The sequence below is a fragment of the Arachis hypogaea genome, chromosome 4 (genome assembly GCF_003086295.3).
Source record: "Arachis hypogaea cultivar Tifrunner chromosome 4, arahy.Tifrunner.gnm2.J5K5, whole genome shotgun sequence".
Lineage (NCBI taxonomy): Eukaryota > Viridiplantae > Streptophyta > Magnoliopsida > Fabales > Fabaceae > Arachis > Arachis hypogaea.
In genome coordinates, this window is record NC_092039.1 from 119,735,136 (window position 1) to 119,757,612 (window position 22,477).

At 32.7% G+C, this 22,477-nt stretch overlaps 1 long non-coding RNA gene across 3 annotated transcripts; it reads right to left on the reverse strand.

Annotated features, from left to right (window-relative positions):
* Positions 1-8,744: 8,744 nt before the first annotated feature.
* Positions 8,745-12,367, reverse strand: LOC140184493 (uncharacterized). Of its 3 annotated transcripts, none has more exons than XR_011881479.1 (4): positions 11,725-12,367; positions 11,180-11,357; positions 9,176-10,664; positions 8,745-9,091 (listed from the first exon to the last, which is right to left on the reverse strand). It is a non-coding gene; the product is annotated as an uncharacterized lncRNA (long non-coding RNA). The 3 variants fall into 3 exon arrangements; XR_011881480.1 differs by having other exon boundaries at positions 8,745-10,664; positions 11,725-11,987; positions 12,147-12,332; XR_011881478.1 differs by having other exon boundaries at positions 8,745-10,664; positions 11,725-12,333.
* Between the last annotated feature and the right edge of the window lie 10,110 nt (positions 12,368-22,477).

The following is a 22,477-nucleotide window of genomic DNA, read 5'->3' on the forward strand; positions in this document are numbered from 1 at the left end:
AGTGTTGTCTCTCATATGCTTCATGCAGCAGATCACCAAGAGAGTTTTTTTTCAAACGATAAAAATAAAAAACAAAAAACAAAAAATAAATTAATTTAAATTTTGATACCAGAGCATAACCGCAGATGTAAGGGAGAGACGAACGAATCCCCAGAGATTCTCAAAGGCCTATATTGAGAACCCACTCCACGCGTCCCTGTTTGTGCCGCTCAGGATGTACACAATCTGTGGCACCACTATGAACCACCACGACCGTCTCCCACCCCAGCCACAGCAGATAACAGCTTCTCATGCTTTTCATTGTACACCTGAGGCTTCGCACCATCCTCGATTCCAAGCTTCCAGTGATCTCCAAAGTCAGATTTCTTCGTAGGAGTCTCAGAGTACAGATCCTATATTAGATTTTTATGCAACAATGAGATATAGGTACAGCTTCTCCTTGACCCATGTTTGGCTACATAGCATGAATAGAGTCACCAATCAAGGTCACACGAAGATAAAGGGCGGAGCAAGATGTTGAGCTTGTAGGTGCCGAGTGAAATGGCGGAGCAAGAATTGGAGTATCAAGGGGTTTAGGGTTTGTTTTGAAGTGGAAGCTACGTTTTGGGGAGTTGAAATCTGGTGAGACTTGAGAGTAAAGAGGAGAAAGGGAATGAATTTGAAATGGTGGAGATATCTCGTCCTAAAATAGCCTCTTCTTCAGTTGCAAGTAGCAAATCTCCCTCATAAAAGATGATCTTCGCGATGATGAAGATCCCTGAAGTTTTGTTTTCTTTGCTTTTGTTGCTTCTTAATGTTCAATCACCAAAAGTAAAAGGGAAGAGAGGGAATTTGAATTTGAGATGGATTTGCGCGGAAAAATTCCCGCTTCAAGGCATACTGGAGGAAACACTGTTCTTTGCCTGCCACCTGTCGTTACCACGGATGATGCTAAATTGGAGGGAATACTGTTCTTTGCTTCGGGGACTGAACTGCATAAGTATTATATATTAAATAGATAGATAAATAGATAGATAGATAGATTTATCATATATGGAATGTCCGATCTGTCAAAAAAGAAAATTTTGATTCCTCATGAACTCCTACCTGATTATTTCTGTTAGGCTTCATGTTGATATCAATCATTTTAGTTTCCATCTTGGCATGTCCATCAGCATCAGGATCATCCTGTGGTTTTGGGAAGTGGATTTTGTCCCCTCTTAGTCTCCCCTGGTTGCAGAGGTTGAGAAGCTGGGTTTTCTATGTTACTAGGTTTATCTCCTGGAAACAAATATTATTCATCTTAATGAGAAAAGCAATCAATATAAGGAAAGTGTGTTCAATATAAGAAAAAGAAAATTATGGCAGTAAGGAGAAACACACCTCAACTCTTTGCCTAAATAGAAGACATGAACTATCATGTTGCACTGCAAACAAAGGGAGCTTCCATCTGTCTCGTAAGAGAGATAGGAAAGATGAACTAACTCTGGTTTGTGGTAGGATGAAGAGTGTAGTATTTCTAAACCCTCCCCTCCTTTGGAGTCAAGTAAACAACGGAGAGAGAAGTAAATCAGTACCCAATATTGAAAGGAAGTAAACTCTAACCCAAACTACTTAAATCAGTATATTGCTAAGGTCACGGGATATGCAGCAGCAGAAGGAGAATCAATTCCTTTTTTGTGTACCCTTTCCAAAAATAGCTTAACATGAAAAAGCATGGGAAAAAGAACTTTGCATGAAAATAGAAAGAAAAAAAATTGGAAATACAGAAGTTCAAAGTTGTCAAGTTTCCATGCACCTTCACGATTTTTGTTGAAGCCAGTTGTCAAATATCCAAAACAGGAGTGAGATGTCTTGAAACCTGTATAGATATATCTGGAAAATTTTGTATAATCAGTTGATTAATATCAAGCATGATAACATGGCCTCTCTAGTGGCTGCACTTGACGCCTTCCCAGTTGCAACACTCCTTCTGCTGGTCCCCGTCTCCCCATGGGTGACACTAAACCCACCTTTCAGAAAAAGCAGAGCTCGTGACTAGAAATATGCCAAACTGTTACCATTATTAATGGTTTTCGTGTTTGGAGAGATCATGACTAGAAATGATGAAGAAAAACAAAGAAAGAATATAAAGACATAGAGTACATTTCCTAGTGGAAAAATATGATTAATTATTATTATTTTAATTTTAAAATATGTGTTCTCAATTAGATTTCTGCTATGTATTTAGCCCCTCTCAATGTCTAATTACTTAAATATCCGATAGAGTATAATGTGTTCCGATGCTGCGCGATGTGGTGGCTGAAGTCTGAGTATTTCAGATAATTTATTCATTAATTTGATTTTTTTTTTTTTGTGACTATTCATTAATTTGATTTGATCTTGATGTTTCTTTTTTACTTTATATTCCTGTAAATTGCTAATAAATTATTTTTTCTAATGACTAAAATATTCAACTAAAATTTTTTTAGCAATATTTGATTTAATTCATGTATTACTCTAAAGTCTAAACTATGGATGTAAGGTAGATATGGTTTAAATCTATTTTGAAAAAAAAAAATCATAAGAACCAGAATATAATTTGCTATAATTTATTTTTATTTTTCAATTAAAATTTGATATGTATGCACAAAAAATTTAAACATTGTGGCTAATTTTTAGTATACTGTTACCGTTATTGTTTAAACATTGCACTCTATTTGGTTTAGAAAAATATTTAAAATGTAGTATATAAAATAATAATATTATATAATATTATAAGAGTGATATCTCTTATTGATCTTAAAAAAAATTTAGTGAAACATTTTAATTATGCCATTTACCGGAGCAATTTTAACAAGCAGATCTATGTTATATTGTTATTTGTTAAAAATGGTATCTATAATGGTATGGATGGATATGGATCTAAAAGTTTGAACGTGTATAGCAGAAGATAAATTGTAGTAATAAGAAGAGTAACAAGTTAAGGATCCCGCTGGACTATTTGTACAATGTGTACAATGGTTATTAAGTTATGAAATGAACATCCCCTATTGGGTTCACCAAGGATCGAACTCTTGACCTTTTGGATCTAGCGCTTTAATATCATGTCATGATACCACTCATCCCAAAAGCTTCAGCTGGTAGGAAAATGTAGGAAAATGTAACACTAATAATTATATCTCTAATACTCCATAAACCTCTATTGTACACATTGTATAAATATTTCGTTAGCTCCTCGTACTTTTCCTGACTAGTTTAGCTTACTGATTTTTGGAGGTCCAACCAGGATGAGCAGCAATTTGTGTTAGCGCATCTCTCCATCTTTTGACTTTCTCACTGTCATGTCTCTCTTCGTGTTTTTTGAAAGCTTCCTCAAAGGTTCCTCTTTGGTGCCTCACATCACTAGGCTCCACACCGTAGAACACCGGCACGATGGGTTGCCCCAGCTTCTTATTGCACTCAATGATTGTTTGGAGCTCATCCAAGCACCAATTAGAAGAAGCGTAGTCCGGTGAAAAAACGATGACTGCAAACATCGACTCTTCAATTGCTTTGAGGAGTTCTTTTGAAATAACATGGCCTTTGCGAAGGTTTTGGTCATCTTTGTAGGTTGTGATTCCCTTTCCGTTGAGGGCCGCATAGAGATGGCCAGTGAGGCCTGTGCGAGTGTCTTCTCCTCTGAAACTCAAGAACACGTGATAGGTGCATGATCGTGGTGGTGGGATTGAAGTGGAAGAAGAAGGGGATGCCATATGTTTGAAATTTGAAGAAGTGTATGTATGTGTGAACAAGAGTTGTGGTTATTAACACTAAACAGTTAATTAATAACATCAATTAAGAAACTCTGTGAAGAGAGAAAGGAAAGTAAGCGGAAGCTGCTGGGTAGTGATGAAGGAGACAAAGTTGAGACTTGAGAGGGCAATGATGAATACTGAAGACGCGTGATCTGTGATAGTGGTACACCTTTTATGTAAATGAATTTTATTAGTTTATTTATTTCCTCAGGGGTCTTCATCTATTTCTCAAAAATTTTTACTAGTATCTATTTTATTACTACTTCCTCTGTTTTACTTATTTTTATACTCGCTAATGATTTATTATTTCACCGTCATAACTCATAACAATAAAGGAAAAGTATACGAAACAACTTTTCTACAAAGCAACATAAGTCAATATAATTTAAATTTTATAAATAAATAAATAAAAATTTTAAAATAGTTTCTGCATTGGAAAAACTAAAAGATATCTATCACTTTCATTTTCTTAGTCAATTCTCTTAATCAAGATAGTTTTCTTTAAACTCGATTATCTTTACAACAGAAAAATAAGCTTCTTTTAACCAAAAAAAAATGACAATAAATATATGAATTCCATAAACACTTTCTAGCTACTTTTGAATTTTAATAAGTGCTAGGGCACTTGATCATCTACAAAACAAAACCTAATATAAATAATTTCAATGAAAACATTTATAATTTTATTTTATTTTTTTTTATTTAGAAACGGGATAAAGAAACCCAAAAGAAAAGAGTCATAGCTACAAACTAAGGGTTAATACTCAAAATAGTCCCTGAAAGATTACCCGTTCTTCTTTTTCGTCCCCGAATTTTTTTTTTAATCAAATTAGTCCCTGAAAGAATTTATTTAAAAGACGTTCGTCCTTCCGTTAGTTCAGTGACGTCGCCGTTAGAAACTGCTGACGTGGCGTGTGACTTGGCTGCCCACCCCAACCAAACGACGCCGTTTGGTCACTCCAGCGTGTCGCAATGAAACGCTTGCGTTTTGAGGTGATAGTGAAACGTTTTTCACTGCGTCTTTGGTCTCTAACCTCAGTTGTTCTTCTTCATACTAAGGTTGAGTCTCTGTTACTCTGCCCCCTAAGCAAGCAACAAGAAGACGAAGAAGACTGCCCCATTGAACGCAACCGTTGGAGTAGGCGTGGAGCATTGTTGGTGTGTTTGCTCTGGGGCCTGGTGGGAAACTTGAAGGCAAGAACAGAGCGTTGTTTCTGCGTTCGAAGTAAGAGGTAAACCTTTTTGTATGTTGCCAAAACCCTTTGGGTAAAACTGTGTAAAACCGTAGTTTTCGCATTATTTGATTGAGTGATCGTTAACAATCTGTTAGTGAATAGGGTCTAGGGTTTCATTCCAGGGTTGGGTTTATGAACGGGTGAATGCGTATATTAGGAAAGACTCTGTATTTTTGGCTTAGGAAAAGTGTTAACTATGGCTTGTGTTAATGGAGTAATGGTTAGTGGTTTAGGGTCTGTGTTGGTGATGATTTAGTGTTTTTCATGTTCCTTTTTAATTTTTGTATAGGGTTTGGAGGCCTTGCACTTCTAAGATGGAGGGTCCTCCGATGACGTTCATTTTTCATCATGGTGGAAGCTTTAAAAATGATGAGAAAGGAAGTAGAATCTACGATCCAGATAATACAGAAGTGTTGGTGGGGGTGGATGGGGATACGTTGGATGTGTTTTTTGTTAAAGGATACAATAAGGAAATGGGATATGCAGAGGAGGGTTTATGTTGGTGGAAGGTTCCTTGGTTGTCGCTTGAGAAAGGATTGAGGAAGTTGGAGACTGATAAGAACTTGTTGAAACTGTGTAAGACCTGTAGGAGGAATCACAATGTGATGAACATATACTTTGAACATGGAGTTTCAGAGCCACACGTGGTGGAATGCATGAGTGAGGAAGATGATGTCATTCTGCCAACCAATGCACACTTGTTGAAGCTGCCCAGCACACAACCTGCAATGCAAGCAATGAAAATTGCATCCCAGCCCACAATGAGCCACTCACAGAGGGAGTCAACAAAGCCTCTGCATCCCACTCCCAAAAAGAAAGCCAAAGCCACTCCCAACTCTGCTGGACCCAATCCTCACCACAAGAATATGGACTATGCTAAGCCCAAGACAAGGTCCCAGCAAGCAGAGAAGGCCAAGGAAAAGTCCAATTCTGAGCCCACTGAAAAGCCCACTAAGAAGCCCATTTCGGCCCCCACTAGAAAATGTAGTTCTCAGCCCACTCCAAAGCCCAAATCCCAGCCCATGTTCCAACCAAGAAGCTTCTCCCAACCTGCAAATCCTAGCACTGCTGTTAAGCCAAGAAGTAGGCACCAACCTCCAAGAAAGTCAAATTCTAAAAACAAGAACAACCCAACTCAGCATTGCACTAGATCTGGGAGAGCTGTTAAGCCACCCCTATTCAGGATGATAGTGACTCACATGAGTCATATGAGAGTGCTGAAGACAGTCTATATGGGGGTGAAGAGTTTGACAGTAGAGGTACACGAAAGAATGATTTTAGAGAGAAGCACAGACCGGCTTCTTCTAGAAGGGAGGAGAAGGTTATTGACACAGATGACTCTAGCTATGAAGACATTGAAGAGGATGACTCATCAGAATCAGGTAACAGATGGTTTCTAATTTGACTTATATTAATCATGAATTTTTTATAAGACATATTAATTTGATAACTGGCCTATGTGTTGTGATTGGATTGACAGATTCTGCAGGGGATTCTGGAATTGAGACTGAATCTGACTGTGACTCGTGGCACTCGGAAGATATGGATAAGGTCCTGGACTCTGATGAGGAGGAGACTGCTGTTTATCCACCATACAATGAAAAGGCAAAATTTGGAAATCTGAAGCTTGAGGTTAGCATGATCTTTAAGTCCAAACAACACTTCATGAATGCCACTAGAGATTATACCATACAATGGGGTAGGAATATCAATTTCATTAAAAATGATAATGTGAGAGTGAGGGCTGTATGTAAAACAGAGGGATGTCCATGGGTTGTGTATTGTGCATGTAATAAACAGAATGGGGTATGGCAGATTAAGACACTTGTAGATGAACATAGCTGTCCTAGAAAGAGAAAGAACAGGGCTGCAACACAAGAGTGGACATTGGGTAAGCTGGTTCCTAAGCTTAGAAAGCACCCAAGTATGAAGCATAGAGAGGTATACGACTGGTTTGTCAGGAAGTGTAACGTTAAGCTTAATAGGACCTGCATTACTAGGGCCTTAAAGGCAGCAAGGAAAGTAGTTGAAGGCGATGAAGTTGAACAATACGGACTCATCTGGGATTATGCTCACCAACTCTGGACCACCAACCCAGGTTCAACAGTTCAGGTTGGAGTCATTCCCATTCCTGAGAGTCCTCCACAATTTCAAAGGTTCTATGTATGTTTGGAGGCATGTAAGAAAGGATTCAAGGCCGGGTGTAGACCGTTAATTGGCCTGGATGGAGCCTTTTTGAAGAGCTTGCATGGAGGGCAGCTGCTGACTGCTTGTGGCCAGGACGCTAACAATCACGTTTTAGGAGGATCATAATGAAGTCCATGATTGACAATAGGGAGAAACTAGCCAACTACCAAGGTCTTCTGCCTCCAGTGCAACAGAGCAGGCTTGAGGCAATGACAAAGCTTTCTCAGCATTGGAGCCCACAGTGGAGTGGCGATTAGAATGAGGCGTTATACGAGGTTCACGGCTGGCCAACGACAATGGTAGTTGACCTAGGAAATCGAACTTGCACATGCAGATTCTGGCAATTGACAGGTATATGATCCCACCCTATTTTAAGCTTCTGAATTGTACTTTTCTTACACTGCAAAACTATGTCTGAGATATTAACTGCTGCCACAGGTATGCCTTGTATGCATGCCATATCCTGTATACAAGATAGGAATGATAAGAGGGCTGAGGATTACTGCCATGAGTGGTTAACCATGGAATCATACCGAAAAACGTACGCTTTCCATGTTAATCCAGTCAAGGGCCAAGAGTTATGGGAAAAAACAGGTCGTCCTGCCCCAGTTCCCCCTCCAATTAAGCCCAAGCCAGGTAGACCGACAAAGAACAGAAGAAAAGACAAAGATGAGAGAGGATCTGGGTCCAAGACAAGAATGAAGAGAAAATATAACCCCATCCGATGCATGTTCTGTAGTGAGGTTGGACACAACAAGAGAACATGCCAGAAGAAGAAACAGGCTGATGCTGAAGAAGAAGCACGTTTAATGCAGCTGCAACTGGCTTTAGCTAAGCCTAATACAGATGTACCAAACGAGCTCCCTTCTGATGTACCAAACGAGCTCCCAACTGATGCTGATAATGCAAGTCTACGTAATCCTCTCCCTTTGTCTGTTTCCCCACCACCAAAGCGGTCAAATGCTGCCACTGAAACAACACCGGTTTGCTTTACTGCTTTATCTTCAATTTCATTTCACCACAGCTGTTTAGTTTCTCAGTTTGGTGTTTACGATGTCATGCAGGCTGAAATGAGAGGAAGACCACCAAAGCTTCAAGTTTGTAAGGGAAAAGGGAAAAGAGCTGCCTCTCCCCAACCTGCTCCACCAACAGCAACAGCTTCAATTTCTGCTGGAACAATAAGAGGATCTAGTGCTGCGACAACCAAGAAGCTTGCAAGTTTTATGACCTTTGTCCCGACTCCAGGGTTCAAGCGGCCTAGGAAGAAAGACGACGCCATCTGAAGCACATCCATCTATACATATGCAACCTTTTTTTTTTCTAGGCTCTAGACTAAAAAAGACATGTTTATGTTTCTGTTAAACAATATCTAGAATCAATGTTTTGTAATGACTATATTTTGGGTGCATGTTATGCCTTGGTATGAAGTGTTTCTGTTGAATCACTTTTACGAATTCTGCTACCTTTTGTTATGACACTTAATATTAAGAAATTTAAGGAACTTTATTATCTTGTTATGTTTCTGGTTTGCCATTTGCTTGTTTACATTTTATCTTTTCACCACAGGTTATCCAAAAATCAAATTGCCATTCATAAACTCTAGTATCATATTACAATACTTTACCTAGGGTACTGGAAACAACAAAATCAGCCCTACTTGTACATATATGACATGGAAAATAACACTCCTACTAACATGACTAGCATCACAATAGTGAACATGAAGCACAATAACATTCTGTGTGCTCTAACTTCTGCTTCTAAACTACCTATTCTCCATGCTAACTTAACCTTCCAATCTTCATAGTCATTGTCCAGTTCCCCTTCCATTTCTTGGACACCCCTGGAACCCTCTGCAACAGCTACATCTTCAGTTTCTTCCACCCATTTAAAAAAATTGCAATGGTTCCCTTTCTGGAAAAATTGAACAACAGTGTAAAACCCAGAACAAGAGTAAAAGCCAACATCATGCTATGATTAATACAAAATTAAACTCACCCGAAATCTTGCACAGGTATGGAACAACCGATCTGGGTTCTTTGATGTCCCTGATTTCTTAATCAAGGTTTTTAAACCGCAGAAACAGGTTTCCTCATGGTTTTATCTTCTTCTTCGCATGGACGAGCTTGATGTATGACTACTCTGTGACGGCGATGGAAACCCACGACCGGCCCCTCCACTTCCGCTTCCCATCATGGCGCCGAGACCAACTTCCTCCTCCAAGCACAACACCTGGGTCTGCGACAACGATCAACCAAGGGAACCGTGTTCTTCGAAGGTTGGGAATTAGGGTTTTTTAATCTCACAATTGGGGACCAAATTGATGCAACACACGAAACATATCTGGTCAGCAATACACACACCATGCAAGGTGTTAGGGTGGGCAGCCAAGTCACACTCCACGTCAGCAGATTTCTAACGGCAACGTCACTGAACTAACGGAAGGATGAACGTCGTTTAAATAAATTCTTTCGGGGACTAATTTGATTAAAAAAAAAATTCGGGGACGAAAAAGAAGAACGGGTAATCTTTCAGGGACTATTTTGAGTATTAACCCTACAAACTAAACGGGACAAAACTATCCCTTGTTCATCATCAAACAAAAAAGCTACTACCTCATTTATAAATCTTATTTATCCAATGTAAATAATGTTTCAAAATAATTTCAAAAGAAGACAAACGGATCCAAAATTTAAAAGGAGTATATATTTTGAAAGAGTAATACTAGAAAATCAAGATTATATTGGTCAAATTTCAACTAATATCGTAACAGATTATTAAATAACAAATTTATTATAAAATTTATTAAAGATGAACTTTTGTTTAATATAAATGTCAAATATTTTTTAAAATTAAATTTTGGATATTATTGTTTTCAAACATTTTGAATTTTTTTTTGTGTTGAATATTGACTATACAATATTATCGATGCAATATTTACTCTTAAATTTTTTTATTTTAAAATTCTAGTTAAAACCAAACCTACTGTAGTTTTTTTTAGGAGGACTAAGAGTGTATATGTCTAAAATCTAATTTAAATAAACAACTTAATTAAGAAGAAGAAAGAATTTGTATAGATATCTTAAAAGTAATTGCATTTTGTGATTAAGATTCACCTTTCATTGATTCATATATTGATATAAAAGAAGCTCATGGGATGGCTCCCTATCTGATGCCTCATTACTAATCTAATCAAACACCTAGTTGCGAGCCCTTCATGTATGATTATGAACCGTTCGTTGCCATTGTTTATAAGACCAAAATAAATCTCGAGAAGAATGCCTATGCACACTTAAAAAACACGTTGATATCTATAAAGAAATTGTGGCAACACAATGAAGACAGTGAAGGACAATTGGACAAGATAGAACAGAGGAGACAAAAATAGAAAATGCAGGTGGAACTATATGCAACAAACCTCCACAATTCGAAGTTCATTCAGAAGAGACTCTAAGAGAGTGGTAATTGTCTCGAATACATGAGAACGCTGAAATTGAAGAGCGAAGGGTTACTGAAGAAGTAAAAAGTAAAAGCAGAAAACGTTGAAAACTAAAGCAGTAGATTAGTTAATACACTAATTTCAATTATGCAAATAACATTGTTTTTTTTGAAACTATTGTTATTCCACCACTCTATTTCCTCGAGTATGATTAAATAGGGGTGTTCAAAACCAATTTAAATCGAATAAAATCGACGAACCGTACTAAAAAATTAAAAACTGAAAAATTATGTTTTTACAGTTTTTTGTTCAGTTCGATTTTGTTTGAGAAAATTTGAATCAAACCAAATCGAACCAATATATAAATAAAACATTTAAATTAGAGTCTCAGTAAAAAGATCGAAGCAAACCAAACCGAATTATAAGGAACACACTTAACTTCATCATAGAAGGCACATTTTATATAAAAAATAATATTTAAAAAAAACAAAGAAGAGTATGAGTAGGGATAAAATTAGAAATCTTATATATACTTTCATTTGAAGAAGACGACGACTACTTACATAAGCAGAGCATACAGAATCATCGCACCAAGACCGTTGCTGGCCACTTCCGGCGCTGCAACTGTGACTTCTCTTCGGTGCCGTCTATCGCCATCGGAATCATCCCATTGTTGTCGACGCCAGTATATGCATCTCTCGCTCTTCCCCGTCGTGTCTCTACTTTTTTTCCTCTGCTTCCCTGCAACACATACCGTGCCATAATACCGTCAAAAACTCTCTGCTTGACAAGGAGAAGACAGAGAGAACAAAAATAAAAGAAAAAAAAAGTGATGCAGAGAGATATATAGATCTAGGAGAGAAAGACATGAGAGAAGATAGAGAAAGAAAGACGGTTATGGTAAGAAGAAAATCGAAAGTTGATTATCTGAGAGATGGATTGAATGCTTGATAAGGTTGTCCATATTTAAAATTCAAATTTTAATTTCAAATTAGTTGGAATTAAAATTAAAAAAAATGTAAAAGAACAGACATCAGGAACGTATTGAAAATGAAGATGTATACGAGAAATAATCTGGATAAAAAGATAAAGAAAAATATAAAAATACCATATCCCTGTTGTGTTCTCTTTCATGGTGTCACTGCATGTGCTCTATGTTGCCGCGCGACTCAGTACTTTCCATCGATTTGCTCTCTTCTGCCGCTGCCTCCTTCGTATCCATCATCAATCATCGATGGCCACCACAAACTCCACCGCACCCACTGCAACACCACCGTCATATTATGATCCACCACCATAGTTGCCACAACTTCATCCACCGCCGTAACTTTGCCTTGGTGCGTACATGAAGTCTATAATCTCCACCTCCAACTTAAATTAGGAAAAAGAAGAAGAAGATTATATAAAAAACAGAATCAGAAAACGAAGGAGAAAAAAAAAGAGGAACTGAAGATGAAGAAGGTGAAAAAGGAGAAGAACTGAATAAAAAGAAGAAGAGATAAAAGTGCAAACAAAGGATGGAAGAATCACATGTTCTTAATTTTGATTTTGAATCAAAATTTGAAATTTGAAAATTTCAGATTGTGTGTACATATAAAGCAAATTGGAAAAGGAGACTAAAAAACTCAGATACAGACATAAAAAATGTGGTGTAATAAAAAAAAGTTATGATATTGATGACGAAGGCATGGAAAATTTAATGAATGAACACACTTATTAGAAATTGAGAATGAATCTAGAAGATGACAAGTAAGAATTCTACTATGGCAATAACCTGCTTTTCAATGTATATTATAGGATATTGTATTGTATTTGGTAGAAAGGAAAGAAAACCACTGAAATAAGAATAAAATGTTAATTTAATTTATATAAAAAATAAAGTTTAAATTAATTAATTAAAATAGATGTATTTTAGATATAAAATATTATTAAAATTTCAGTTTTCGTTTAAAAAAATTTTAGATTTTGTATTTTTATTTTTTGAAGATGCTGAAATATTAAAATTTTAGAAACAGAAATTAAAATTTTAGTATCAGTCTCTAGATCAACAAATATGATACTGAATTTTTGTCTTTCAGTCTCTGTCATAATACCTCAAAACAAACGCTACCTAATACATCTTTATTTTTAACAATTTACAAAAACATAAATAAAATCATAAAACACGTTATTAATTTTCAAAAGCAAGTGAAAATTAAAAAGTAGTGCAGGTATATAACTCATTTTTAAACCTTTTTTATTAAGTAAAAAGTATTGTATTCTTTTTTTGATTAAACAAATTTAATTTTTTTATTTATTATATTATATTACAATAATTTAGATTTAGAATTTCAGATTTAATAAAATTAATTTTTAGAAAATAGCGCGCTGTTTAATTGATTGGAATGTGGTAATAGTAGCTAAATTATTTTACCAATTGCAGAGCATTACACACGAGGTGGCGCATAGTTGTATGTGTTGTGTTGCATTGTCACAGTGCCACAAAAATCTGAGTAACTGCCTCATAGAGACCACCGACCACCTATGTAGATGCCTTTACTTACATTCAATCATGGTGCCCCACTTGTGTGCCTTTAATTTCCCAATTTACCCTACAATAGTGGAAGAGCCTTTGTTCTTGTTGGGCCACAAAAGTGCTCATGCTATATCACACCATCAAAATTTTCCATCACAGCACAAATATATTAAAGGATCAGAAAAACATTGAAAATTGCAACATCTTTGTTCTACAAAACTAGAGAGCATTTCACCCTAAGTAAAGGTAATGAAATGTCACACTACCATTATTAGTCACCTATAAACTATTTTCATGCGCGCGTGTCATGGGGGGACTTAAATGTCTTTACAAAACATTATAATTTGTTTTAATATTAAAATTTATGCATGCAATATATATATTTGGATAAATTATGCCCATATGACTAAGACATTATTGTACATGTTCATTATTATTCGTAGTCGTGCATGTGAGATCAGAGAGCATGCAGTACACATTTGATTTTATTAATTAGTTCTTCAGTTATGAACTTATTCAACATGAACCACCCATCAACATTCTCAATTTTGTCATTATATCTTTTCTTTGGTTTTCTTTTTTTTTTTTTACCCCGCCTGACTACTTGTATTTGAGTACATCAAGGGAAAATAATAAACTTATTAGCTCTAAATCTATATATATCTCTCTTTATTATTAAGTGAAATGTAAGACTCATACTATATGATCTTAAATTTTATCTATATAACACATCTTTTAATTTTATTAAAATTATTAAAAAGAAAACCCTATAAACAATGAATTGACAAAAAAAAAATCTCATATCTTAAAATCAAATCAAAGCCCTTTCTCAGCCCCACTACTACATTTGATATGCATGATTTTTCACTATACACATAGCAGGACCATTATTATGAATGTCACTCTCAGCTTCCCCGTAAATAGAAGCAAACAAAGGGTTCAAACCCCCACACATAAAGAAATTGGAGAGCAACGAGAAAAGATGCCACAATAATGCACTATCAATCCAAAACCCCATTATGCTCTTCGATCTAATAATAAGCCTTTGCAACGCACATTTCTTTTATTAATTTTCTTTTTATATAACAACAAATCAAGAACTTATATTGCAAAAGAACGAGTAACCAAAAAAAATATTGCAAAAGAACTTCAACTTCTTAGTTAAAAAAAAAAAAAAAACACTTGCTATGTGATTGGTTAATGACTCATTATATGTCTTTGTTACCTGATTGTTATATGTCTTTGTATGATAAGTAGATGATATTTGTCATGAATCACTTAAAACTCCTTTTAAAATTTATTAAAATTTGAAAACGTTTTCAGCTAAATATTGAAACATAATATTTTATTCTTAAAAGTTTTAATTTTTTTTCAAAATATTACATTACTTTTATAGAATATCTCATCTAAATACACTCTTAAAGTCTTATGAAAAATGAAATTTGATGAATGTTTGAAATTAAAAACCTTCGTAGTTTTAAGATTTGGAAATTCATTGACAAATCCAAAAAATTTTAATTATAGAGATAAAAATATACTAAAATAAATTTTGCTAAAGATTGACATATTTATATTTTGAAACTAAAATCATATATATAAGTATCCCAAAAAATAGACTTATATATAAAAATTAAAAGTATATTACTTTAAAATAATAAAAAATTAATTAAAATATTTTTTTCTTTATTTTAAAATAATTAAATATTATATTTTATATATTTTTTAAATTTAATTATTTTGATATATTGTCAATTTAAAGAATATTAATTAATAAATAAATAATATTATTTTTTATTTTAACTAAATTTTGAAAACAAAACTAATAATTTCACTTATGTTTAGAAAATTAAGTTTTAATTTAGTAATTAATTATTTGGTTAGCTTTAAAAAATACATAATCAATATTTATTAATGTTAAGTTTGTTTATTTATTTATTTATTTATTTATAGTTTTGATACTTATAATAAGATAAATATTGTTTCATATTAAATTTAACAATTAATATAAAATTTCTTTTAACATAAATTTTAATAGGGACAAAGATAATATAATAATCAGAACAAAAGTACTAGAAAAAAACATCTTTTTAATTTAGAGTTTCAATTACAAATTTTTTAAATATATGAACCTATTTAATTTTTTTAATTTATTAAAAAAAATTTAAAGAAAGACCAATCAAATAGTCTAAAACTAAATGAACAATTCGCTTTTCAAAAAGTGAAACTAATATGAGTCATTTCAGTTACCGAAAAACTTATAACATCGATTCAAACTCTAAAATTTTTCAATTTAATTAGTTCCTAAAAAATGCATGATATTTTTTAATATTTTTTTCTAAAAATAATAATAATATTTTATTTAATAAAAAAGTAAATACAATATTCAAAAAAGTTAAGACAGCAAAAAAAAAGATTCTCAAATAATATTCACAAACAGATGAAATTGTAGAAAAAAATAACATAAAAAATAGATATTCTTTAATACTTTATAATGATTAAATGACTGTGATGTATATATTTTTGTAATTAAATTAAAGTTACATTTTTGTAAAAACTAAAATAATATATTATATATATTGGCTAGGAACAAAGTTGATGTTATAAACTTTCCAGATACTAAACTGGTGTATTTGCGTGTGTATATATGTTTTGAGAGATTAATTTACTAACTAAGTCTTAATCTAATCCTTTAATGAAATAACACATGAAAGTGAATGCTAATATTCAACTTGACAGATATCCATATCATGAAATCATTTATGCACCTTTACGCAAGATTTTTTTTATTGTTGTTCTATTTTTATTTATTTATTTTTTTTTTTGGGATTTGAGTACGTACGTAGTAAATTTTTGCATAATTTTTTCTCTTTTGTTTGTGTTATCTTAAATTTATTTTTGAGAAAATAAGAAATAAATATTAGATTTTTTAATTATAAAAATTTTAATATTATGTTATAAAATTATTTATTATAAAAATCTAAACTATCAGATAGAAACATATAAATAAGTATACATTAATAACACCCTAAAACTCAATATATATATATAACCTGTATCAGTGGATAGATTATAATATTATATAACATATATCAAAGACACGAAAATAAAATATGAAACCAGAAATGGACAAAGCCTAGGCTTAACATTCACAATTTATATTGTATTTTGAACTCTCTCTATATATAGAATACAATAAAAAAATGATGACCAATTAAACAATAACTTTACCTTAATTATTATGATTCCTTTAGATATGAAGCAATCACAATGTGATGGGGAAAAAAAAAAGGTAATGCTTGAACGTCATAATCCACAAAAATATAATATGTGCATGTTTTGTGAATTATATTTGTTTTACCATGCCTTGGGGTAGGAACAAAATAAATTAAATGATCCTCTATATATATATATAAGCCAAGTCTCTGGTGGCTATGTCTATGGTAACTAGTGGTGGCTAAGGTTACACTTTTAACTTAAAAGTGTAACCTTTCACAAAGAAAAGCGTCACCTAATGAAAAAAAGTAAATTAGAAGATTTAAGAGAAGAAATAATTAAGTTATCAAAATTAATAAATCAAAAATTAACGATTTTAACTAATGTCAACTGTAATGACACTGAATTCTTAAAATCAATACAAAATGATTTTTCTCAAAATCTTTATTTTACTATAAGTTTTATTGAAGGACTTCAAAAACCTGAAAAAACTTATTTTTCACACGGAATTTCTAAAAAATGTTACCATGAAAATGATTCCCCACATCTATATCATACTTTTAACCCACAATTAAATTCTATAGTAGATATGCTTGAAGAAATATTAACATCCATAAAATTTCAAAGAAATAAGGAAAAAGAGAATCCAAGGAAGAAAAATTTCAAAACATAATTAACATAACAGATTTAAAAGTAAAACCACCACTAAAATTATGAATATTGAAGAAAAATTAGAAGAAGTTACAATGCTTTTTAAACAATTAAAAATGGCTCAAGAAAATAATATTATGGAACATGGTTTTCAAATAGAGGAAGAATTAGTAAATTCTGAAAATATAGAAAATAAAGAACACATTCTAGATTATTCAAGTGACGAAGAACCAGCTATTCCAATACAAGTAAAGAATGAAGCTGGAACATCTAAGGATAATCAATCTCAATTTAAATGGGAAACAGGTTTTGATAATTATGCTTTTAAAAAAGGGTTTATAAATAAAGATTCAAAATATGTAAAAATACCATCAAAATACGTTCCTAAAATCCAGGAAGTGGAAGGAGAAAGAATTCTCGATTTAGACTGCAAAAAGAACGAAAAAGAAATTTTTGAAAACTGGTTGAATTCCTTCTTATTAGAAGCCTTTACTAATCCAAAACTTGGTGAATTGTCTGGAAGGGACATTTGGAATTACATAGGGTTTCATACTAAAAGAACTATAAGAGATTATATGACATCAATAGAAAACCAAATAATAGAAGAATTAGAAACAAAAATAACAGCTTATGATAAGATATTATATATAATGATGATTCTATATAAGGATTTTTTTGGAAAAAATATTATAGATCATAGACAAGAAGTCTATAATAAAGAATATCAAGAAGCAAAAAACCATTAAACTAATATTCAGATATATGATTTATGTAATGTGGAGTCCTATATACGTGAATATAGAATACATTATTACAAATTAAAAAAAGAAGATAAAAATCATTATCTTAGTATGTACATAACAAAACTTCCATATCCTGCTAATGAATTTATAATGGGAAGATTTATAAGAGAAATAAATAGAGGAACAATTGAAAATAATTTTGGTGGAGCAACCTCTGCTATAAGAGAGGAAATAAAAGAACGTTGTATGCAAGAAGCAACTAAAAAAAGATTTGCAAATATAATCAGAATTTGCTGTCAGGATAATGAAGAGATACCTCAAAAATATGGTCTTAATAAAAATCTTCAAAGAAAAAGAAAATATCAATTTAGAAGAAGAAAATACTATCCAAACTGGAGAAAAAAGAGATATTTTAGAAAAGAAAATAACAATAAAAATAAAAGACAAAGAAATAACTATTGCCCAAATAAAAAAGAAAATTGTAAATATTGGTATTGTCAAGAAGAAGGACACTACGCAAATGAATGCCCGAAAAAGAAGGATAAAAAGGATCTTACTAAACAAATAGAAATTGCTAAGTCTTGTTTCATGGAACCATTAGAAGAATCTGATGATAACTTAGACTATATTTTTGAATATGTCTCGGAAACAGACTCAGAGACTGAGTAATAATGCTACATTTATTACTATAAAAATAACAGAAAAGTTTATAAATGCTTTCATAGATTCTGGGGCAACACAATGCTTTGCTAGTTCAAGTATAAAACTTGATTGGAAAAAATTAAAGAAACCATTAAAAGTTAGAATAGCTGACAAATCAATACATAAAATTGACCAAAAAGCAGAGATGGTTGAAATTTTTATTCAAAATTATAGGTTCATTGTTCCATCTATATATATGTTAGATTCTGGAATGGATTTTATCATAGGAAATAACTTTTTAAAGCTATATCATCCATTCATTCAAGAATTAACATATATAGTTTTAAAAGCTTCACACGATTCTTTAATAAATCAAAAATCAAAACGTATAAAAATACCAACTACTACTATAGATAAGATCTTAAAGTTTAAAATATTTTCTATATTAGAAACATGTTATTTAAATCTATACTTTCAGATAAATATTCCAAAAAATAATCTTGAAATAAAGATAGAAGAACTCTTGGATGAAATTTGTGCTGAAAATCCTTTAGATATTAAAAACACAAATAACGAATTAGTAAGCATTAAATTAAAAGATCCCACAAAAGAGATAAATGTTCCAAATAAAATTCCTTATTCCGCGAGAGATAGAGAAGAGTTCTCATTAGAGTGTAAAGACCTTTTGGAAAAAGGAATTATAAGATTAAGTAAAAGTTCTCATGCGGCTCCAGCTTTTTACATTGAAAACAATAATGAAATTAAAAGGGGAAAACGAAGAATGATAAGAAAATGAATGAAGCAACTATTGGTGATGCTCATAAACTTCCAAGAAAAGATTCTATTTTAGAAAAAATCAAAGGAGCAACTTGGTTTTCATCTCTTGATGCAAAATCAGGATATTGGCAACTTCGTTTAGACGAAAAAACAAAGAAATTAACTGCTTTTACTTGCCCAACAAAGGAATCAACAAGTGTGTTGCTTTATGAATGAAATGTATTACCATTCGGATTAAAGCAAGCCCCAGGTATTTATCAAAGATTTATGGAAGAAAATCTAAAAGAGTTAAATGAATTTGTTTTAGTATACATTGATGATATACTAATTTTTACAAAACAGGATAAAGAAGATCATCTTCAAAAATTATTAATAGTTTTAGAAAGATGCAAGGAAAAGGGATTAGTTCTTAGTAAAAAGAAAGCAAGAATAGCAAAACAAGAAATAGAGTTCCTTGAATTAATTCTATCTACTAAAGGAAAGCTAAAACTTCAACCAAATGTTCTAGAAAAGGTAAATTTATTTCCTAATAAAATAGAAGATAGAAAACAATTACAAAGATTTTTAGGGTGTATAAATTATATTTCTGATCAGGGATTTTTAAAGAATATAACAAAATACACTAAAAACTTATTTCCAAAAATAAGTACTAAAAAAGTATGGAAATAGGATGAAAAAGATAGCATACAAATTCAAAGAATTAAAGAATTATGTGAAAAACTTCCAGAACTTTATATTCCAGAAGAAAATGACTACTTAATAGTAGAAACAGATGCTTCAGACATAACCTGGTCAGGATGTCTAAAAGCTAAGAAAGCTATAAAAAGTTTGGAACAAGAAAAAGAATCACTAGATTCTAAATATCCCCCAAAGGAATTACTTTGCAGGTATATTTCAGGGACTTTTACTCCAACAGAACAGAGATATACTACTCATGAAAGGGAAACTCTAGCAGCAATTAAATCTCTTAAGAAATGGAAAATTGATTTACTACCCAAAGAATTTACATTAAGGACAGATTCAAGTTATTTAACAGGTTTCATACGATATAATTTGAAAGTTGATTATAATCATGGACAATTGGTAAGATGGCAATTATTTTTGTTACAATATCCAATAAAAATTGAATATATTAAGGGTGACAAAAATGTTATTGCAGATACATTAACAAGAGAATGGAGTTCGTCTACAACGCATTAAATCAAGAAATTCAAAAATACGAACAAGAACTCGAAAAATGCAAGTATTGTCAGCAAATAAGGACACAGATCCAATCCCTCAAGAAGGCCATCGAAGTAATGAAATCAACACAACAACCAAAACCATCAGAGTTCAGCCAACTAAGCGTGGTGGACAAATCAGGTGAGGAAAAAATTCCAGAAAATAAAACAATTGCTGAAATTATCAAAAAATCCACCCAAGATAAAAAATATTATGTAATTTATAATGGCCCCATGAAAGGAGTATATGATGCCTGGGAAAAAGCAGCACCATTTACACAGGAATCAAGGATAATTCATAAAGGAGGATTTTTAACACTGGAAGAGGCAAAGGAATCTTTTAGAGAATATGAAGCTCTTCATCCAGAACAAACCCTAAAAAGAGCAGATAAAGCTCCAATTCAAACCCAGAGAACAGGGATAATAAGAAACATTCCTACAAGGGCTGAAATCAAGGAAAAGAAAAGGGTTTGTAGATCAAATCTCAGAGAAACCCTTAACATAGTCTTGAATTGGACTGCAGAAAAGAGGGCGATCTTGGGATATTATCCTATTGCCAAAGAACAGCTAACAAAGCTGGTTATATTTCCAGAGGCTTTCCCATCTGACACCTATCAGTTTTTCCAGTATGGATTAATTGATACAATCTTAATTTTTAATGATTTGAAAATTATTAGTGAGTTTCCTGCAGGATTTATTGATGCAGTAAAAAGATTTAAAAATATGATTGACAACGTAAATCCAAGGGATATATCCCTAAAATTTACGAATAGTCAACCTATTTTTAATGAAGAAGAAGAATGCTTGGTTCAAGCACATCAAGTGATCTTCATGTCCGTCTTCCCAAGAAATTTTCAACCAATTGATCAAGTTCAAGATTTAACAATCTACAGTCATGAAGGAAGACTAGCCAGCACACTAGCAAGGGTCTTCGAAAGAACTCAAAAGATAACAAGGGAATCTCACACAAGAATCAATTATAAAAGCAGAAATACTTTGCTTGTGTCCAGTAAAAGGAATGAAATTGAAGAAAGAGAGATGAGACTCTTAGTGGAATTTGAATCAGCATTCTACAACTTATCTGGACTCTTAGAAAAGCTCCCCGAAGGGATAAAGAGGAATCTCTGCTATTTGATAAAAGGCAGAGAAGATCACAAGTGCCAGCTATGTGTCTCAGAGTTATCTGAAGAAAGCAATAATAAAACGGAATCAACCCACATGATAAAGGAAGAAGACAACGCATCTGAAGGTCACATGATGAAAGAGGAGGACAGCACATCTGAAGCATCTCTCAACATTATTGCATAGTGACGTAAGCGCTTAGGTCATAGAGCACCAACAATGTAGCTGGTGCAAGATAATAAACAATGACGTAAGCAATGACGTCATAAGAAGGGTAAGGATGGGAATTGTCCATCAGACCCAACCATTATAAATAGGTTACTTAGGCAATTGTAGAAGGCATCAAACAATAGAAAGCAGAAGGCTAAGAGTACTCATATGCTAGGAGAGCAAGGAGGAAGCGGCCGAGGCGATTCTATAGTTTGAAGAAGAATTCCCTTAAGAAAAACCAATTCTAAACTCCCCTCTGGAGTTAGTATCTACAATCTCCCCTCTGGAGATAAAAACATCTTATGTAAAATATTCTAAATAAAGGAAGTTTTTCTCCAGAAAGGTACGCCTTTATCTTAATCTCATAGTTATGAATTATTTAGAAAGTTTAGAATTAACGGAAGAATCTGATTATTATAGACTATCTGCCTTATTAGATAATGAAAAACAGGCTGTTCTAAAAACAGAATTAAATCTCAAATCAAATGAAAATTTTAATAAACAAAATCTTTTAAAAGAAGTTTTTAATAGAAAAAATATAATATACTATGGAAAAATTTAACTTGAAGCCCCTATAAAAATAAAATCTGCTAATGGAGAACTTGAAATAGCTCTGATAAATGATGAAGAATTAAGTAAACAGATTGAGAAAATTAAGGATCAACAAAAAAGATCTAAAATTGGATAGATTCATATTAGTACTATACAAGTCTTAATCAAATCTACATATATGAAAGGAATTAATTCACCAATAAGCTTAGCAATCTG